At 48.8% G+C, this 22,279-nt stretch overlaps 1 protein-coding gene and 1 non-coding gene across 2 annotated transcripts in view; one reads left to right on the top strand and one right to left on the bottom strand.

Moving 5' to 3' along the window:
- Positions 1-22,279, top strand: part of LOC135897556 (uncharacterized) — a 57,892-nt gene that overhangs the window by 3,787 nt on the left and 31,826 nt on the right. The window lies entirely within an intron of this gene.
- Positions 11,867-11,939, bottom strand: TRNAS-CGA (transfer RNA serine (anticodon CGA)). Its single transcript has one exon. It is a non-coding gene; the product is annotated as a tRNA-Ser (tRNA).

Genomic DNA, 22,279 nt, shown 5'->3' with positions numbered 1-22,279 from the left:
CGCGCCGCGATGTACGAACTCCTCGAGCGCACGATCGTACGCGCCGCGACGGCAGCGGTCTTTCGACATGCCTCGAAACGGCGGGCCTCCTGCGATTTTTGTTGACTGCATGCCGCTAAACAAGTAGTTATGCCTGCGTTGTAGTAGCGGCCATCTGTCCTTTTTAGTAACTGGTAATAACTGATGCAATACATATGAGCTCGCACGTACAGCCTCCCTGATTTTTAATAATATAGCGCGAGCGTCGACTGAACTGCTTATAACTGCTTATAACGGCGATAAGCGTGCAACAAGGCGAGAGTTCGCGCACGAGCCTTGTTGCCTTGTTGCACTCGCCTTGTTGCACGCTCTTTTTGCACGCTTATCGCCGTTTTAAAGCGCTCACCAGCAGTTCAGTCGACGCTCGCGCTATATTATTAAAAATCAGGGAGGCTGTACGTGCGAATCGCGCTGCAGCGCGAGCTCGTACGCCGTGCTTGATGTAGGTTTTAATGACAGCGCTCGAACATCGATGTGCTGCAATCAATACTGCCTTGCTGCGTTGCCTCAACATGCTGGCTTGAGATCAAGGATGAGCGCATTTAACTCTCTTAACCTGTGCTGCTCGTAGTGGAGTAGTGAATTGTCATCGAATCAGCCCGACCATTTGTGCTCATTTGCACACACCTGGTCACTTCACCACTTCGCATCGGTCGAATTGTTAATTGTCGCTGTGCCCGGGTCTCGAATCGAGAATTACCAGCCATGCCTGCTGCTATGTCGGTCTACTGTCGGGACTGTAGGTGCAAAAGACCGAACATTAGAACGCAGATAATCAAGCAAGCTTCAAGACAGGCGAAGCAGTCAGCATGGCGCGAAGTTTCGCTTACTCAGCGCGACGAACTGCAGCTATGCAGCGCGCCCAACGTTCCACTTCGTGAGGCCTTGAAGGAAAACGGCAGAATATGATGTTGGGATTCAGGCCTTCTTGTTCATGGCAGCCCACGACGCAGAAGTAATGACGGTGACGCCTTCTCGAGGCTGGGCTAGGTCTCTCCGGATCGGCGCCACCGATTCCGTCTGCTCCCAGCATTGCGTCCCACGGCACACGGAGAGCCCGTTTTCGTTAAACTATAGGCTGCGGCGAGCTCGCAGCGTGGTCGGCATGGTTTGCGAGAAGTGACGAGCCTTTTCGCACTCGCAACAAGGCAGAAAAAAGTGCGAATCGACGCAAAACTCGGCCTAGAAACGTGCTTCGCCACAGCCAGGGCTCAATACGACCCAAGCTGGTACGACCCAGATGTCGTTTCCCGCGCCGCCACCAGGCGCCGCTACTATACCTGAAACTCCAGCGCAAGACGCCCATGGGGATCGGCGACGGGAGTGAAAGGGTCATTTAGAGCACCGAGGGTTAGGACGGCGTGTCGGTTGAAAAGCCTTCACGCGTGGACTCGCCTGAAATGGCAGACACGCGCATTTCTGCTGTATATATATATGTACGCTGTAATGACAATTTTCGTGATGGTGGTTAGCCGAAACACTCTGACTCACTAAACAACTTATAGCGTGCTTCCCTACGTAATTTCTCGCGTTCTTTGTCTACTATGGCTGCCGGGATTAAATTTGTCCCACATTTGGTCCAATTTCATGTTTTATAGCGCACGGTTGGCTGTTTGAGATATTCGGTCGAAAAATATTAGCATTTACGAATAGTGACGATACAATTGAAGATCGAATTGAATAAGACAATATTGGCTTCGTTATTCGGAAGATTCGGCTATTCGCACGCTCATACGTTTTTTAAAGACCTCGCTCGATTTGGTCAGAGCCGAGAAAGTAAGACATACGCCAGCTATCTTCGTGGAAACGAGGCCGGTGTATATGTAACGCTTGGTCATGCTCGATCCCGTATCTTATCTGATAATGCAAGGGGAATGCCATGCTGACCACTGACCAAGCGTAAAAAGAAACGCATCACTACATTTCTCTGTATACGTTGATTGATTATTTATCTATATGGTTTAACATAGGTCAATATCTCTTTACATCTAACCTAGGAAAACTCACCATAAGAACCTTACACGACCGCATAGATAATTGGCTGATAGAGAACAGGATATCGAGTCCATGCGAAATTGGCTTCAGACGTGGGTGCTCGATTTGGTGTGCCCATGTAGACTTGCAAAGTCGTATTCAACCAGCTCGATTTGAGACAGAATATGCAGCCTTAGTCACATTGGATATCACTGAGGCGTATGACAGTGCAGAACATGTAAGCCTAATAAATGCGCTTCAGAATGCAGGCCTGCGATATTATTTTGTCGCGTAGGATTATGAATTTTTACACGGCACGGAATTTTACTTCTCTCTACACGCATTGTCTTCATCTACGTATACGTATCAACAGTCAAGAGGTCTACCACAAGGATTGCTGTTTAATGATTTACTGAGTACTGTACCTTTAAATGTGCATGTGCACGCATTTACCGACGGCATAGCATTTTTTGCTGCATGGGTAGATATATGTGCTTTGTACCAAACTCTACAGTCCTATATGAGCCGCATAGGATTGTAGCTTGATGGCATTAACCTCTCTCTGTCAGGGCAGTGTGGGGATTGCATGATTATAATATATTGCATGTATGTTCGCCCGATAATAGAGCTCGGCTGCGTTTTGTTTTCTGTTTGACCTGCATGCAAAATTCCTTCTGTGATTCTATTAGGACGGGAGGCATTACGTTTATGTCTTGTGTTCCCTTTATTTTCGCTAATGAAATCTTGCACCAATAAGCACGCCTACCTTCTCTTCTCATGCGATTGCATATGCTAACAGTACAAACTTTTCTGAAGATATATGCATCACCGCAGAAGAGACCGCGATATATTTTCATTAATGAATCAGCCTCATTTTTTTAACTACCAATGGTATCACTCACGTTGTCCTGGAGTTGTTTTCGTACAAAAACTATTGTACCCATTAAATGTTCACCTATGTGAGGTGGTCTTATTGAGTTATTCTTACGGTCGCTGCAACTGAATTTGAAAATTTTCCAAACAGTGCAAAGCATTCCCCCTATCAATATCTGAATAGTATCTTGGAAGATCACCTTGCACATCTGGATACTAAGACCGTTATAGCAACTGATGCTTCCGTATGTGAAGAAAAGGCAAGTGTGGACATTGTATCAACTCATCTGAATTAGTCTTTTTTTCATTTGGCTACCGTCAGTGACTTCACGCTTATCTTTCAGGCGGAATTATTGGCGGTTGTCTTAGCTTTACGCAAATTACCATCATGTGTGTCACCAGCCGTGATCTTAACCGATTTTCTGTCTGTCTGTTCTTCACTAAGCACTTCCAAATTTCCACATTCATTAGAAACTCTCTATACGCTTCTCTCAAGACAGTTACGTCTCGTCCGTTTAGTGTGGGTGCTAGGCCACCAAGATCTAGCCTCAAGCGAATGTGCAGATGCACTCGTAGTGGCATCCCATGATGGTTCTATAATCCCAATTTTACCTACGTCAGATTTCATCGCTGCTGCGCGATTCAGAAAATACAATACTACAAATAACTCAGCGCAATCATCGTTGTCAACATCTGATTTTCCGCATCTCTATTTTCCTTGGATTACCAAATGGTGCTCCAGTAGGAAAATGTAAGTAGCAATTACGCGACTACGGTGCCGCGTCCATGAACTGAACTTTTATTTCCACAGGTCTGGTATGGCTATGTCGCCTTTATGCCCCTTATGCAAAGAAAGTGAATGACTGCAAGACTTGTTTTTGACATGCCGCCGTTTTACTATTAAAGGCAAAAGATTTTTAGAAGAACCCTTCCAAAAGCTTGGCTTGAATTTGACCCTTTCTGTAGTTCTTTAATCTAGGGCTACCTTACTACTTTACCGCCTTAGGAACGTTTATGAAGCACTCTGCATCTTTCTCCGTGAGACAAAAGAGAATTGCATGCTGGAATTCTTCGTGATACTTATTATGCTCACAAAATTCTTTTTTATGTAATGCTTAGATAATGGATTATTCAGAGCTGCAGCAGTAGACACTTTAAATCCCATTTGCAAGATCCTTATTTCATTGAACTCTAATTCATAGAAAAAAAATGAAAACAGCTCCTTCACCGCCAGATTCATGGCCGATCCCCTAGGTGTGGGTTGCGCCATTTCAATAGGGAAACTAACATCTAGAAGGCACCGAACTTCCCTCCTTCGCGAACCGCGGCCCGCCGTGCTACAGAGGAGGTGAAGGGGCCTGCGATCAGCGCCGGCAGTCGGGACGTGGACGCTTTCTGCCGTAAGGGTTTTTCAAATCGGCTCATTATTATCTAAGATAGAAATATTTTAATGCCGCGAAACCACGATTTCAGCAGGCAGGCTCCACTGCCAAGCGAGACGCTCTCTCCATTCGCCCTGTCTAGCCTACGCAATCGAAATTTTTTCCCTGCGTTCTCCCATACGCGACTTTGAGGATCGCGGGACGCATACGTCACAGGCCTCGCCTTAATTTTTTCTCCTCCTTTTTTTTTGGCGCTACGCACTTCCGCTGACGGCGTCGCGCGCTAGCATTTGTCTCGTTCGCGCAACGTAAGATTTTGCGCGCTTTGCGTAAGGGAACATGACTAGCGGTATAATCCAATGCTACACAAATACTGAGGCAGAACAAGCGGATCGCACAGCAAGATCACGGCGCTGGAACACGGTAGAAAATGGCATAGTTTCGGCATCAGCGCACATGACCGCACGACCGTGAAAAATCAGGCGAAGCGGAAGTACGTCTCTCTTGCTTCGGTGCGAAGTAAAACAAAAAACACGCAGACATTCCGTTTGTGTGTTTTAATACTTCTCTAAACTTCAATTCGTCCATTCAAGCAACAAGTCGCACAGATAACAGATGTTCTCTTGAATAATTTTCCAGGTAACGTGTAACCACGAGCGGCGTCGCACTGCGGACACCAGCACAGAACACCTATATAAACTTAGAGAAGGCAAACTGTACCTTCATCAGTGCAATGGAAATAATAGTAGCGATGGCGTTGTGAACTAAAGTATGCGACTTAGAGATGGCGCTGGCAAAATCAAAACTAATATCATCATCATTACGTAGTGAGGAATATTATCGCTGCGGTAGCGGTTGGTGGGGTTCATCTCGCTGCTCGCTCGTTGGTTTTGGGCGTTTTTGTTACCGCTTTCCGGGTGGTGATCGTGTGTGCGGTAGCCTAACAGGACTATTTATATCTTTATTATGTCGCCAGGTGACCGAGAGGCCTCAACTGGCAAAGAAAGCACTTTAAGCAAGTAAGCTTATATTGTTTATTGTCAATGGTGAATGAAGCAGTACATGCTCACAATTTTTGTACTGGTGAGGTGTATTTAATGCTGTCAGTCACTAAGTTTACAATACACAGTCACACAGACATACATCTATTTAACGGAATTTAAAGCTGAAATCGAACCAAGTTTCCTCATCGTGTTCAGCGTGCCGCTAAAGTAGGGAGAGCGAAGCTTCTGACAACAATATTTATGCTGGGCTAACCTCGTACTTGTAGTTACGTACAGTGCTGCTTGACGTCCTTTATGCTATACGTATATTGTCGGCGTTTGACGATTTCAGCTAGATTAAAACAGAAACATAAGTGCTTGGTAAAGATGTACTGTCAGCAAAATAAGCTTGAGCTGCAATATTACATTGCTTTCATAACACATTCGCGAGAGGCGCGTAGTGTAGTGGAAAAAAAAAACGATACGCTATATATTACTGCACATTTTTAAAATTTATTGAAACTGCCCTTACAGGCCTCGTATGAGGCATTGGGTAAGGGGGGGGGGTGCGTTACAGAAGGATTGAAAGAGTATGTACGACATATAACAAAACGACATACATTATTAATAGACAGTGGAAAAATGTATACACATCTGGTACAAGCCTTATAGCAAATTACAAAAATAACAGGGTCGGTAATGTACATATTAGAAAAAAGAGAAACAATACAGTTCTTTCAATAAACAATGTAAAAAAATCCACTGTAAGAAAAGCCACTCCAGTACAAATACTAAACAATACTAAAATAATACAAGAATAATAAGCGAAATAATGAGCTAATAAACAAGAAAGCCCATAACTGGGAAACAAGAAAATGCATCATGCACTTTATTGAAGTTAGGCGGTGGAATATGGACTGATGAGCTGGCGTAATTTATCGGGATTAGATTCGGAGACGATGAAATCAGGAAGAGCGTTCCACAATTGAATGGCACGAGGAAGCGCCGATCAATTGAATGCATGAGTCTTCCCGTAGATGCGTGCGAAGCTGAGATTATTATATTATATAATAGGCGAGATGTGGAAGATGGGGCGACTTGAAACCGTAAAGAAGATTTCCTTACTGTATGAACGTACTTGTGAAACAATGATATGATCGCAATATCACGTCGACTACTTAGTGGCTGAAGTGAAAATATCAAGTTTTATTTGTGAGACGTTTGAATTGTAGGCGTATATACGTGAGATAAACCTGGTGGCCCTATTTTTAACTGATTCTAATAAGCTGAATGCGTTGTGATGATGATGTGACCACATTGGTGAGGCACATTCGAACTGGGGGCGAAAAAACGTCTGATAAGCTAGCTTGCATTAGTACATAATACATTATTACAAGGATTAGCACATGTAGTAGTAACTTGATGGGTCCAGGAAAGGCATGGTTCGAGGTTAATGCCTTAGTATTTGTAGGAAGTAGCTGTAGAAATTGCCTTATTATTTACGTTATATTGAAAATTAGAGACTACAGAGAAGGCGCCAAATAAAACAATGGACGAAGGGAGGAGACACGAGACAACCGCACTAACAACTGAGCGTTTTATTTCTTGACACCGGAATAAATGCCTGCTGTCAAGCATCAAAACAACAAGAAGAAACAGCGCCGTCATCTGCATCGCACAAAGAAACCACGGCTGACGGCGCTGTTTCTTGTTGTTGTTTTGATCCTTCACAGCAGGTATTTATTCCTGTGTCAAGAAATAAAACGCTCAGTTGTTAGTGCGTCTACGCGGTTCTCTCGTGTCTCCTCCCTTCGTCCGTTGTTTTATTCGGCGCCTTCATTCTAACCATGCATAACCAACTCGGCCACCAGCACGTGCTCTGCGAAAATTAGAGATTGAGTATTTACGAGTGAAGGACATTACTTTGCATTTAGATGAATTAAGAGTCATTACCCAAGTGTTACACCAATTCGAAGTAAGCTGAAGGTCGTTTTGAAGAATGAGGTTGTCATCGGGGCTGATTATAGGGTGGTAAATAATGCACTCGTCCACGAATATTCGCACTCACGATGCCAAGTTATTAGGAAGATCTTGAATATATATTAAGAATAGTAGCGGCCCAAGAACGCTACCTTGTGGCACGCCAGAAGTGTGATAGGAAAGAGGCGCAGAAAGATTGTTAACGATTGTAAATTGCCGGCGATTAGAAAGTAAGTTCCGGAGCCAAGTTAGTGTCAGTGAAAACAATCTTAGTGAGTGTAACTTTGCAATCAGGCGATAATGGGCTACGCGATCAAATTCATTGTGACGTATAGCTGACGTCCATGGCAGCAGGGGAGTGATAACTTTCATTTATGGAATTGTGTATGGTAGCACACTGTTTAATTTACTGTTCATTTAACTGAAGCCTGTTACATCCCGAGAGCATACTGAAATCGCCCTTAAGATGTCTGGGAATGGTCTTCGGCAGATTGTCAGATGCGAGCCAAATGGACGTATGGATCAAGGTAGGACTAGTCGATATTTTAGGGTGACTTAGGGGTTAAACGCCGTCGATTTGTCCACTAAACGTCCACATTAAGTGAACTATTTCACAATATAGTTCACAAATGGCGGCTGAAAGCCAGCCGTACCTTACACCCGAGCTGTCGTCAGTGACACAATTCTGATTAGCTTCAATGGATGCGTTTGTACTGCATAATTATTGGTGTTCTAACTTTAGCCCCCACAAATTATGTATCATGACAATCACAACTAAACAGCCCAGTTTTCTTGTCTAATTGCTCAAGATTTCTTCTTTATATAGCGAGGGGACTCGCGGCAGTCTGAGCGGCACCAGCACGGCCGAATCGAGGGCTCGCTACCGCCATCCTCGAACACCAACTGCGCTTGTTCTTGTCACGTGGCACAACTACAAAATAGATACATGACAAGCTTCCGGGAGAGGCTTAGGATACAATGCTCTGCATGACGTCAGTCCGCACATTGCATGCACATGAATTGAATGTGCTGCACAAATGACAAAGGACAAGTAAATGATGAAAAAAAAAGCATATTCGAAACAAAGAGCGTGACGAAAACGAAAGTAAATAAAACGAAGCAACACGTTGAGCGATGCTTTCCCCTTGCAGTTATGTCAAGCTGCCGAGCTCTTGTTTTCAGTAACGGTGTCTTCCTCCGCATCGTAACCTCCATGGTCCACCAAGGTGGCGACTACAGTCGGCACCTGGGCAACGCGACTGATTTTGTCAGCCATCGGATCCAGCAACCGACCCGACGCATTCGAGGCCGTCATCCTTGCGGCCACCCGTCTTGTTGTCTCCTCCAACGCCAGGTGCCTCGGCGCGGAGCTCGTGATGAAGACAATCAGCGCCAGCGCTACGGCAGTCAGCACGACTACGTAGACGATCAGGCAGCGCTGCCACGAGTGGTCGTCCCACAGGTCCATCTCCTTAGCGACGCCGACGCCAGTGCTTGCGGCCGCTGGCGTCGCCGCTCGCTCCGATGGATTGGTCGGGTGAGTGGCTTTCGATGCATGCCAATGCCCGTGGATCTCCAGACTTTTCGATCGTGGAGGACACGCCGTTCCGGCATTGCCCGGGGACATTCTCCTGTGCAGAAGCGGCCTCGGCGTCGTGCGATGTTGCTCCACCATCGGGAAATACTCCAAGGCTTTCTGGTAAGCGCTGTTCGAAGAATTTGCCGAGTAAACGCTATCGTGAGCTGGCATTGCTGACCCGATGTGAGCTGGCAAGAAACCAGTGTAGCGTGTGTTCTTCTTCTTCATCGCCTACGAATCGCACCACGGGACCAGTGCATTACGACCAGCAATCACACCATGCAGGACGAATAAGAAGTGTGAACGGGATATTGCATGCGACCATACGGATGCATTACTATAGCGTTCGTCATGTTCTGTCTTGTCCAGGCGACGGGAGCCAGGTGCTCACCGTTTAATACGGAAACTTGCCTAGCACTGAAACCCGAACTCTGCCGTCATCTTCATGTTCTGTCTTGTCCATGACGGTAGGCTTCCCTACAGCTGCAGCCAACTATTATGACTGCTAACACGGTCGTAGATTGCACAAACCACAGCTTGATATGCATATTATGAGTCACACAATGCATGCATAACACATTACGCCATATATGGCCGCAACCCTTCGCCGAACGTTATGCCATGGAAACCGCGAGCTTTTACTTTGTGTTCGAGAGTCTCACGTTGTGAACGCATGAGCGGTGGTGCTAATAAGCGGAAATTATGGGAGGCTTTCCGTAATTTAAAGTGCGGTGGTCGTCATGCTAACCATTATCAAACACTCTGGTTCTGAGCCTTACCGGAGCAGGAAACAAGAGGCAGTAAGTTTTTTGCCTTCTTTGAACCTTTACCCCACTTTGCTGTTGGTGAATTTCTGGCCATTTACTGCCGACTTGGGACACTACCACGCCTATTCAGAAATGCATCTTAATTTTAAGCCCATGCTTGACTTGATGTAAACGATGCCTGGTGGGAACGCGTCCAAGACACTGATTGCGTTTCCTTTGGTGAGTTCACAACAGGGGTCATTTAAATCAAGTCAAGCGTGGGCTTCAAGATGCATTTATTAATATGGTGGTAAGTGTCATTAGGTGCTCCTAGGCGTCGAAAGAAGGTACCAGCAAACTGCCCTACACAACCCTTGTATGCTGATCATGTATATTCCCCACCTTTGTTGTGCATAACAATACAGACCTTCCTACATAAACCTGAACATATAATGTCTGCTCAGGGGAATCTCTACAGCACACAGACCTGTTAATGGAATGATGGATTCTATTAAGCGGATAGATTAATTTGCCTTATTTTCTTTGATTGAGCCTTTCAGTATGTGTCAGTGGGTGAGTGCCAGATCTTGGGCAATCCAAGTGAACGGGCATGTCCCCCTACGATTCCTGCATAAAACTCATCAAACCGAACCAAATCAAATCGGTCTTTGTACATCAGATCGGCATTACGAATAAACAATCCTTCGCTTCACTTTGATTCTAGAATGTGCGTTGGACCTGCATGCAATATGAAAAGGGCCGACAAGAAGAGGTATAAGACGAAAGAAAAGAATACAACGGGGAATTGGAATTAAATTATAGGGTTTTACGTGCCGAAACCGCGATTTCAATATGAGGAGCACCGCAATGGCACACTTCGAATATATTTTGACCATGATCTTTATGTGCCCCGAATGCACGAGACACGCGCGTTTGGCATTTCGCCCCCATCAAAGTGCGGCCGCCGAGTCCGGGAATTGATACCGCGACGTGGGGTGCTATAGCGTAAAACTATTCGAAACTTTTCTATTCCAATTCTGCAATCAGCCCTCCGCGATTGGTCAAAAACTTTTTTGGACCGTCCCCATTTCACATGTCTGTCACGCGACGTCAAGAAAATCGCGATAGCTCCCCATCTGATATAACGTGTGCACACGGATTATGCATGACTTGACCGAACGAAAGAAAAATAGTTATTTCTGATTCGAGGCCTCTTCGCCATTAGCCCTCAACTATTGGTCAAAAGTTTTCGGACTGCGCCTACGTCATCTGCCTCTCACACGACGTGACAAAACCGCAAAAACTAACTACGTCAAAGTGACCTGCACGCGAGAAAGATGCATTAATGTGCCGAACAAAACTGAATTTTCTTCTGAATAGCCACAGGCTGCCCCGTTCCGAAAGGAATAAAAGATGACTGCCGCCGATCGCTCAGTCACTGGCTACTCGCACCTGTCAGAGAGCATGGGTTTATTTGCGTGTAATAAAGCTTTTTGAATGACCGTGTAACGTTTTTGAGCACTTTCGGCATGTTTACGACATCGTTCTGCCAACTCTTCCTTGCTGAGGATCCGTTTTAGCGTCATTCTTAAGCTTCCGTTGCATGCCGCCGTGATTGTCGACGACCCACCACATGCTAAGTAAGGGAAAACGGACCAATCACAGATGCTGGTACCACCCTCTTCGTCCGGTTATCGATTTTCATTGCAGTGGCTAGGCCCCATCGAATCCCTCTCCACTTGAGCGTGCTCCTCGCCTCTTGCGAGCCAATTAGATAAGACAAGCCGCTCAGTGTAGGCAATGTTATTTGTCTTTCACGCAAACAAAAGTGACCTCCTATGAACAAGGAGAGCGTTTGATTGGTCTGTTCAGACAACCCTGCGGGTGACCGCCCGATGCTTGCGTTGGCGGTTACGCAAATTTGACATCAGGAGATTGTAATAAAAACATATTGGAATAGCTTTACGCCATGGGGTGCTTAGCAGCGCAACACCATAAATTCGCTAAGCCACCGCGGCGGGTGATGACTACATGGGCATTTCATGGAAACTTCGAAAAACAATAAACGCGGACATATGGAAATATGCAACATGGGTCAACCCACACACACACACACACCTATATATATATATATATATATATATATGAACGAGAAGAAAGGGGGTTAACCGAGGGGCCCGATTTTTATTAGTCATATCATAAGAAGCCAACACTGACACCAAGGACAACATAGGGGAAATTACTTGTGATTGATAAATGAAGTAAAGGAACGATAAAGTAATGTAAATTGAAGTGGATGAAAAAACAACTTGCCGCAGGTGGGAACCGAACCCACAACCTTCGCATTTCGCGTGCGATGCTCTACCAATTGAGCTACCGCGGCGTCGTTTTCCCGTCCACTTTCTTGGGTATTTATGTGTCGTAGTAGAACCCTGGGAGTGTTAGCCAGCGCCACCACTCACAAACCTTGGCGGCGGATGTGGAACGTCTTTTTTGCCGCAGGCGTCACCAGAACGTGATCTTTTAGGGTGAAGGCAACTGGTCAATAAACCCACATATGCTACCTGAAGGCATCAATGTTGCCGGATTCGAGACCCTCGTTATGTAATGAACGAGAAGAAAAGGGGTTAACCGAGGGGCCCGATCTTTATTAGTCATATCATAAGAAGCCATCAAACACTGATACCAAGGACAACATAGGGGAAATTACTTGTGATTGATAAATGAAATAAAGGAACGATTAAGTAATGTAAATTGAAGTGGATGAAAAAACAACTTGCCGCAGGTGGGAACCGAACCCACAACCATCGCAATTCGCGTGCGATGCTCTACCAATTGAGCTACCGTGGCGTCGTTTTCCCGTCCACTTTCTTGGGTATTTGTGTCCTAGTAGAAACCTGGGAGTGTTAGCCAGCGCCACCACTCACAGACCTTAGCGGCGGACGTGGAACGTCTTTTTTGCCACAGGCGTCACGAGAACGTGATCTTTTAGGGTGAAGGCAACTGGTCAAAAAACCCACATATGCTACCTGAAGGCATCAATGTTGCCGGATTCGAGACCCTCGTTATGTAATGAACGAGAAGAAAGGGGGTTAACCGAGGGGCCCGATTTTTATTAGTCATATCATAAGAAGCCAAAAAACACTGACGCCAAGGACAACATAGGGGAAATTACTTGTGATTGATAAATGAAATAAAGGAACGATTAAGTAATGTACATTAAAGTGGATGAAAAAACAACTTGCCGCAGGTGGGAACCGAACCCACAACCCACAAAAAAAAGAAAACACTATATATATATATATATATATATATATATATATATATATATATATATATATATATATATATATATATATATATATATATATATATATATATATCAGAGTGTGGCTGAGGAAATCGCGCTGGCCGCGGTAGCAAAATGAAGAAAAAGAGAGTACGACGTACGTTGAATTAGCACAGTATATTGCACTGACGTTTCGGCTGGTGGACCAGCCTTGAAACTTGAAGCACCCCAAAAAGGCGCCATATGAGAACAACCGTTGTGTTGCTTCGTTTCATCATGATTACAATCATCGAGAAGTAAGCCAGCCCCAACGTCATAGTGTAACCACATTTTTTTATTGCCAGTGTAATTTTCTAAAATCAACAGGAAGTAATGTAGCTTAGCGGGACATCGAAGAGAAACACAGTTGAGGTTCAGAAAGTGTTGTTTCAAGACACTATAATAGCTAACTGAATTCGCTGCAATACGTTGATCAATAATAGAAAACGGAGACAAAAATTTAATTTGTTCGATTTCGCGCCGATACCCCAGCGACGTTACTTGAGTGTGACGTCATTGATTGCAAAGTATGCTCTCGTGTTTGGGCCACTGTAGCTCAGTCAAATATCTCGAAGCTTGCTCATTTGAGGACTGGGCACTCACAACGTAATCTACATTTACCGATGAAACGTTAACTATACAGGCGTGAGCAGACGTTGTCAAAACCCCGTGACGCTATGACGAGCAGGTGCGACAGCTTCAAGCCGGCGTCGCCCGTTGTCTTACGTTTCTGCGTCCTTTCTGGCTTGTCAAGCCTCTCCTTACGGTAGATTTTTTTTGGCATTGATGAAAGATGATTTCCTAACGCAGATCGAATAATCTTTCTCTTTCGTGCATTTTAAGAGCAATTTTCAGTGTGGAGTTTGCTGCTGTTCATTCGTGTCTCTATGGAGATTATTCTTCGACCATGGCTCTGGATGACCTTATGCTGTTTGGTTATACGCCTGTCCCCATTAGGAAATTGACGAAACTTCCTTGGTATATGATCCGACATGTCGTACGCTTCGCACTGACCATGCAATGTTTGGGATCGATAAGGTGGACAAGTCGCTTTCGACAGCCTATAGCACTTTCTGAAAGTCAAGCACGTGCACCTGCCAGAGTCAGTATTTTCAGTTGAGTTAATATATGAACAGAAGGCCGTACACGATTTATCAATGGCTGTCAGTTCTTTAATTTTATCAACTGAAGGAAGAAGGTGACAAAGTTGGCTTACTCGTAGCGAGCACAGATTAGTATTGATTGCTTTGATTTTCTGTCAGAAAAAGTGTCCGTACGTCAAAGAAAGCTGTAAAGCGGATAAACAAAGTAAGGAAGTGGTCATCCGTTTGCGCATGCAGCGGTGAGTGAGTGAGTGAGTGAATAAACTTTTATTTGGTCCAGCAAAGCGCGATAAAACGCGCACCTGGCTAATCCCACGACGGGACTGACAGACCTAGTCTGCCGGCCCGATCGCGGGCGCGCTGGACGGCCAGGATTTGATCCTCAAAGACGGGACTTCGCAGGAGGGCGTCCCACTCTTCCTTGGTGAACTTCGGGCCCAGCGACCCGCACTCCCAGAGCATATGAGGCAACGTAGCTACCTCACCACAGGCCACGCAAGAACAATTCGTATAAATCTCTGGATATATGCTATTAAGGGACGCCGGATTTAGGTACGAGTTCGTTTGTAGAAGTCTTAGTGTGACCGCCTGCGGCCTGCTTAACTTGGAGTGAGGCGGGGGGAAAACCCTTCTCTCTAAGTAGAAGAATTTAGTTATTTCATTGTGTGTGAGAGGAGCGTCTCGGTGTCCGGGGAGAGAGTCGCCCGACCCGAGGGAAGCGCGGTCGGTAAAGCCACGCGCAGCCTCGTGGGCAGACTCGTTGAGGTTCAGAGGAACCCCCTCAATCGCCCCGACGTGTGCAGGGAACCATAGGATCGAGTGCATGGAGGTGTTGCCGTGTTTGGCGCCTTTCAGAATTTGAACTACCTGCCGGGCTACCCGGCCTTTCTGGAATGCCCTGATGGCGGCTTTCGAATCGCTATACACCCTGTCTCTCCGACCGTCTTGCATGGCGAGTGCAATGGCCACTTGCTCGGCCACCTCTGGGTTCGTCGTCCGGACGGAAGCACAGTTGATAACTTTGCCCAGCGCGTCAACGACGGAAACCGCAAAAGCCTTGCCGTCTCGGTATGCAGCTGCATCCACGAAGCTTGCTGCGATTTTGTCCCTGTTTACTTGCTTTAGCATATTCAATGCTCTTGCCTTGCGACGACCTGCGTTGTGAACGGGATGAACATTGCGGGGCAAAGGGGCGACCACGATCTTCTCCCCTATTTCTCTGGGGATGTGGGTGTCTTCAGCCAAGTTCTTGGTGCGAGTCCGATCTCCTCGAGGATACGCCTGCCGGCCGGCGTGGTGGACAGCCGAGTTAGCTGGGCCCGTTCCTGAGCCTCGGCTATCTCTTCCATGGTGTTGTGTATACCGAGCCGAAGGAGGTCCTCTGTACGCGTTCTGACGGGCAGCCCGAGGGCTCTCTTGAAGAATTTTCTAATGAGGGCATTAAGCTTTTCCCGCTCGGCTCTGAGCCAGTTGTGCATGGCCACCGTGTAGGTGAAGTGACACAGCACAAAGGCGTTGATGAGCCGAAGCAGGTTGTCCTCCTTGAGGCCACGATGTCTGTTCGTGACCCTTCGTACAAGGCGAAAAGCATTATCAGTTTTCGCAATTATCTTGCGTAACGCAGTGCCGTTGCCGCCGCGTGATTCTATAAACATACCCAGGACTCTGATGGTGTCGACCCTGGGTATCGGGTCACCGCTCCGAGTGAACAGGTGAATGTCACTTTCCGAGACCGGTTTCCAGCCCTTGGGTCTGCGCCCTTTTTCTTTTCTATAAAGGAGAAGCTCAGATTTGGTCGGGGAGCATCTGAGTCCGGTGGGTAGCAGGTACTGCTCCGTGACGTCTACCGCCTCTTGCATGGCGCTTTCCACTTGCCCTTCGCTACCGCCGGTGCACCAGATGGTGATGTCGTCTGCGTAGATGGTGTGTTTGATACCTTCAACTTGGGCCAGATTCCTCGAGAGGCCGATCATGCAGATGTTGAAGAGTGCAGGAGAAATGACCGAGCCTTGCGGCGTGCGCCGTGGGCCCAGGAGCACCTCGTCGGAGACAAAGTCGACGATCCGCAGCTTCACTTTCCTCCCCGTCAGGAACGAACGGACGTAGTTATATAGTCTGGGGCCCAGCTCGAGGTCTGCCACGGAGGCCAGAATGTATTCGTGGAGAACTTTGTCAAAGGCTTTCTCGAGGTCGAGTCCGAGCAGGGCCCTGGTGTCTCTGGTACTGCCGTCGATGATTTGATGTTTGATCATCTTCATGGCGTCCTGCGACGAGAGGCCGGCACGAAAGCCAATCATGTTGTGAGTATAGATGTTCTCTTCGAGATATCTGTTTAGTCTGTTGAGGACGACATGCTCCGCCACTTTCCCAACGCAGGAGGTGAGAGAGATCGGTCGGAGGTTGTCCACGTTCGGAGCCTTGCCGGGTTTGGGGATCAGGACGACGTTGGCGGTCTTCCATTGCTCTGGGACGCTGCCGTTTTTCCAGGTTTCGTTGATCTTCTCGGTGAGGTATGCGATCGAACCGTCGTCAAGGTTCCGCAGCATCTTGTTGGTGATTCTGTCGGCACCTGGCGCACACTTCCCCTTGAGCGCGAAAATGGCTTGCCTAATTTCCCCCACGGTGAAGTCTTCGTCCAATTCCGGACGGCTTGGGCCGAGGTAGTCAGGAAACCGGTCTTCCTCGGTTCCACGCTTTATGGGAAGGTATTTCTCCATGAGCTTGGCAACCAGCTCGTCCCCGGAACAGGATGTGGTAGCTTCGTGCAGGGCTCTGGCGAGCGTGTCTCTGACTGGATCTGGTGCTGCCCTCGTCGAGGAGATGTTTAAGCATGCCCCAGGACTTGCCGTTACGCATCTGCCCGTCTATCGAGTCACAGACCTCGTCCCATTGCTGCTTGCCAAGGGTCCGACAGTGATCTTCGATGGCCTTGTTAAGCTCGGAGATCTTTTTCCTCAATCTTCGGTTATATCTTTGTCCCTTCCATCTTAGAAGCAGCGCCTGCTTGGCCTCGATCAGATGGGCCAGCCTACTGTCCATCTTTTCTACCTCCAGGTCGCTGACGATCTTCTTAGTGGATGACTCGGCGTCACTCTTGATTCCCTCGCACCAATCTTCCAGGTCTTTGGGGATGGGTGCGCTGTCGTTGCCGCGGAGCTTGCGAAAAAGGTCCCAGTCCGTGACAGTGAATTCCCTGGATTTACTTCGGGTGACTTCGAAGCGGGTCTCGAGCACATAGTGGTCGCTACCGAAATTTATTGCGGTGTTGCTCCACTCGGCTCCCTCGACGTTCTTCACGAACGCCAGATCGGGGGTGGTGTCCCGGCTCACCGAGTTGCCGATTCGGGTGGGGAACGCCTTGTCCGTGATGAGCGTGAGGTCCATTTCGTTGGCGTTCTGCCACAGACCCCGGCCCTTGCTCGTGTCGTAGACGTACCCCCACACGCCGTACGGTGCGTTGAAATCTCCGACGACGACCAAGGGATGGGTGCCGGCCAGGTCGACGGACTTCTTGAGTATCGTTTTGAACTGCTGTTGCGAGTGCCTAGGATTGCTGTAGATGTTGAGAATAAACACGCTGTTTCTTCGCTGGTTGCGTTGTCTCGTGTTGAGCAGAACCTCCGCCATGACGTATTCGACCTTGCAACTCGCCAGCTTCAGGTCGTGAGACAAATGTGTAAGCCTCCTGTCAATTAACGTGCACACTCCCCGACCTTCGCCCTGCACGGAGACGGCACGATAACCAGAGAGGGATGCGGCAGAGACGAGGGTTTCCTGTAATGCTATTACTTGTGGTTTGTTACGTAGCGATCTTAAATATTGCTGCAAAGGAGCCCTCTTATTGGAGTACCCCCTGCAGTTCCATTGCCAAATTTTGAACTCCTCTTTGGAACTATCCATGATTAGATAAAGTGTCCGGGGTACCCGCTGTAAGCACAGGTGCACGCAAGAAGTTCCCCCACTCTGACGAGCCGATGTGCTCGTAGCCCTGATCTGAGTCCCCGACGCGTTCGGAACAACAACCTGCATCGGAGTTACGGACGTATTATTATTCGGGATCACCAGACGCTCGAGGGCGTCCATGCGATCGGCCAGCGCGCCTAGGCCTCTCCTCGGGTCTCCAAGGGCGACTTGCACCTGTGCTAAGCCTTGTTGTAACTGCTGCACACTCTTAGTGAGCGTAGCCAGCATGCCTTTGATCTCATAAGTTTGCGAGTCTGAATCGTCCTTACTGGAAACTGCCCTACGCTTGGCGGCGCCGGCCGAGTCGCAGACCGGAACTGGTGCTTCTGTGGCGGTCGGCGCCAACGCGTTGGATGTAGCACTCTGACTGATTACCAATTTCTTAATCTCTGTCATTTCACTAGCCATCTTTCTGATCATTTCTTTTAAGTCCGCGTTTTCCTTCATAAGGCGCGCTACCTCGGCGTCCCTAGATTGCTCTGGAAGCGGGTCGCGTGGGCCCCGGTAGGATCTCGCGTGGGCGCCGCCAGCAACCATATCTGCCCACGATAGCGTCAACTTTCTCTTCCTCTGCTGGCCGGCACTGGACTCATACCGGGCCCTCGAGGCAGAGCGGCTCCTGGAGCGGCTTCCGGATCTGCCCCTGGACATAGATCTGCCCCTGGACCGGGATCTTCCCCTGGACCTGGAACGGCGTCCGCAAGGCGGAGAGGGGCTCCTGGATCTAGAGCTCCCGCGAGCCGCGGAGCGACCGGCGGCGGCCGGGAGTTGTCGCTCGCCCATGGTGAGGGCCGGAGACTTGCTTCTATTGGCTCGGGATCGGTCCCCGCGCCTGCGTCTGACGAGGTACGGCGTCTGGTACCTCTGCTTGCATTCCTTGGCAGCGGTGAAGTGTCGGCCTCCGCACAGCCTGCATTTGGGGTCACACCTGTGTTGTTCGTCCGGGTTGGCGATGCCGCATCCCCTGCACATAGTTTCGTCCGGCGTGGGGCAGACGTCCGCTCGATGCCCGAGGCGGCCACAGGCGTAGCACACCTCCACTTGCTTCCTATATAATGCACACCTGACAAGTGTGCCACCGTACGACACGTAGTTTGGCACCTTGTAGCCGTCGAAGACCACAACCACGGTGCCCGTGCTCTTGATTCGTTTGGCTCCCAAGGCCAGAGGGTTCTTCGAGTTGACAATCTTGTGATCGAGCTCCTCCGGGCCTTCACTCGGTGCGATGCCGCGGATGACGCCTTTGCACGTAGAGTTGGGCGCCGCCTTGTACGCATTCACCTCGTGCTGCTGGCCGCCAAAAGCGATGCACTTGACCCTGACGTAGAGGGTCGCATTTTCTCTGCTGGGGGTGCTGATGACCATGATATTTTGTTGGAAATTCGGGCACATCGTGTCCGAGTCCCGCTTCGCCTGGTCGAAACCGACTGCGTTCCATATGGCCTCGGCCACAACTGTCGCCCCCACCTTGCTGATGTTCAGACCTCCCTTCGGCCTGACGATGATCTTCGCGTCTTCTTTTGGCAACGGAGGCATCCTTCCACCCCGAATAATTTTGGCTTTAGCGCTGCTGCGGTCTCGGTGACCCTTTGCGGTCGCGTTGTCATTTGGCTTAGCGCCGGTAGAAATGGCACCAACTCGCTCGACGGGCGCTGATTTGGCTCCGGAGCGCCTGGCAGCAACTGTTTGCCATCCGAGATCCTTGGAAAATTCCTCGGGAGTCAGAAGCTCCCCTTCCACTTCGCATTCCATCACGGCAGACACTGACGAGAAGAGCTGGCGCCGCAGCAGCACTTCGCCGCGCTAACACAAGCGCGGCAAGGGTTAGCGTCGCAGCGGCGTAGCCTGGACGGAAAAGGCCGATAAAATCGCAACAAGGCCACCCACCTTCAAGAGTCGGGTGTCTACGGGATCGCCACAACTTAAAGAGTCCGTGGGCACTAAAATAGTCGAACTGGGCTCAAATTAAATCACCGAAATCATTTTCAGAAGCGGGAGCCGGTCTTCGCCGCCTACTGGCACGTTCGTCTTCGTCGTCTTCCCATGCAGCGGTTGATATGCGTACTTTGGGATAAAATATGTGGTGAAGCCACCTTGTTAGCGCAGACATGCTAGGCGTACTACAAGACAAGAATGAAGTATGGCGCACATTAGGGGACCGGATCTTTGGCTCTTGAAATGACGAAAGTATTTTTACTTTTACTGGCGTCCATAACAAGCACGTAAGAGGACATTCTAGGGATGAAATAATGACAGTGCACGTAAACAGTTGACAACCTGAACAAAAGTTTTAATCACGAGCTGATGAACAGACTGCGCGCTATGAACACTATTACGCTTGAGAGAAAAAAAGTTCGGACTGCATCCATAAGAATGCTCTAGAGCCTGTGAATCAGTCTGAGCAAGATGAGATCGCGGGCACGGTCTCACAAACGATCAATTCATTCCACGCTTCCTCAGAGGTAGAAGAGTTCGACTGTCGCGCCCGGTTGGCGCGGCCCTTTCCGCACTTTGCGTGGCTTCATCCTGACCAGCGCCGTGGGCGTACTCGGTCGTTGTGACGTCATGGCGCCTTTTTTCCAGATCGACAGCTTCGACCGCTATGCGCGCGTCGCAATGATGACACGCTGCGTGCCCGCCATGGAACCTCGGCTGGGCGTCAACCCTCGAATAGCCTCTTCTTACGGGATAGGCGGATGCGTCGGTTTGGGCCTCGCTCGTCGACTCTTCCTCAATGGGGAGCGATGATTCGGGAGTAACAGAAAAGTTCGCCTATTCGGTAAAAATTGCGGTGGGAAGTCGCAAGTCTTCGGCCCCGACTTTTGTGCTGCGAGGCGTTGCGATGGGTAGGTCGCCCATTATGGAGAATATCGAAACGCACAGGGCGACCATGGCCAGCACCACGAAGGCGAGGTAGACCGTTTCCGCCGTCGCGAGACACGTCGTCAACGAAGTCCGCAGGCGGCTAGGAGACGGCGGTCGAGGCTTGCCCAAGTAAGGTTCGATCGGCTCGACTCGGGACCGCAGGCCTTGAGTCGTGCGTAAGGAGCCCATCTGTGGATGGGGCCAGCGTGTATCGGCCCACGCTTCCATCTCTTCAAGCAAGGCACTGGAAAGTAAAAACGACAACGAAGACAGAGAAAACCGCGTTCACCGTGGCGTGAGACCGACGTCGTCCCACGTGCCGGAGCGGCTTGAGAACGTCTGAACAAAGGGCTGTCGCTGAATAAACGGGCGCAGTGTTCCCGTTCTTGTGTGGGCGTTATTATGCTCCTGGCCCTCCGGCCGGATGCCGTTCCCGCCCGGTAGCAGTCATAACAGTTGAGTTATAACACAAGGACTGACGATGCTGGACATGTTGTTGCTGCTGCTGCTGCTCGTGGTGTTCGCCGGATGATGTTGCGGCAGCCTCTGGAACAGCAGGAAGGAGGTGGTGTGGCAAGTCAGCGGAGCTTGTCGACGGGGGTACTGGCAGCAACACACTCGGTGCGTGGGCCGCTTGGTCCTGCGTCCACTGGAAGTTGAGCTGCGTGGGCTTGCGGCCATCATTCTGCGTGCCGAATTCCATGCCTGGCAGGCTGACACAGGCTGTGTTCTCGCGGAATGGGCCGATTCGACGAAATTATTCAAGAATGGCTTCAATGGCTTCAAGAATGTGTCGTGGCCTTCTGCGTTTTGCCTTGCCGTGGCTGGTGGCCTTCTCTTCGCCCTGTTCATACGAGCTCAGGGAAAGATGAATAAATCGGCCTGAGGTTCAAGCGGAGCTGTCCGTCCTATTTTTCTTCATAACCTGCTAAGGGTTTGGTGCACACGCACTACGGAGGATGATGATAATGATGATTCCAAACTTTAGCGCATAATTACAATGAGGGATGGCTAGAAAGCGGGTAGCATAGAGGGAGCACAAAGTTGAGGGCAGTGGTGATAACAATTAAAATATTAAAGCTATAATCAAAAGTTACATGATAATATTTATTTAATATAACATCAACCTGAGAGATACCTAGAACTTATAAAATAAGTGTATTAAAGGGAAGATTATTAAGAAATAAAAATTCCCTGCCATTCCACTCTGTCAAGGTGGACGACAAGCGAAGCTGTGTACGTTTAATGGCGAGCTGTCCGCGTTTAATGGCGAGCTGTCCATCTCCGTGCGTCAAACGCCGTATGTACATAAATGGAAGTCGAGGCACGGCTATTCGCTTCTTCACGATGTTGATCCTCGGAAGACCGCACACTTCTTGCACTTAGCATTGACAACAAAATTCACGTAGCCTGAATTCCCCGTAGCCCCGATTTCCCTGACTTTCTTGAAGACAGGCAAGGGCA

Source organism: Dermacentor albipictus, chromosome 1, assembly GCF_038994185.2.
Source record: "Dermacentor albipictus isolate Rhodes 1998 colony chromosome 1, USDA_Dalb.pri_finalv2, whole genome shotgun sequence".
Lineage (NCBI taxonomy): Eukaryota > Metazoa > Arthropoda > Arachnida > Ixodida > Ixodidae > Dermacentor > Dermacentor albipictus.
This window is presented reverse-complemented; position numbering and strand designations above follow the sequence as displayed.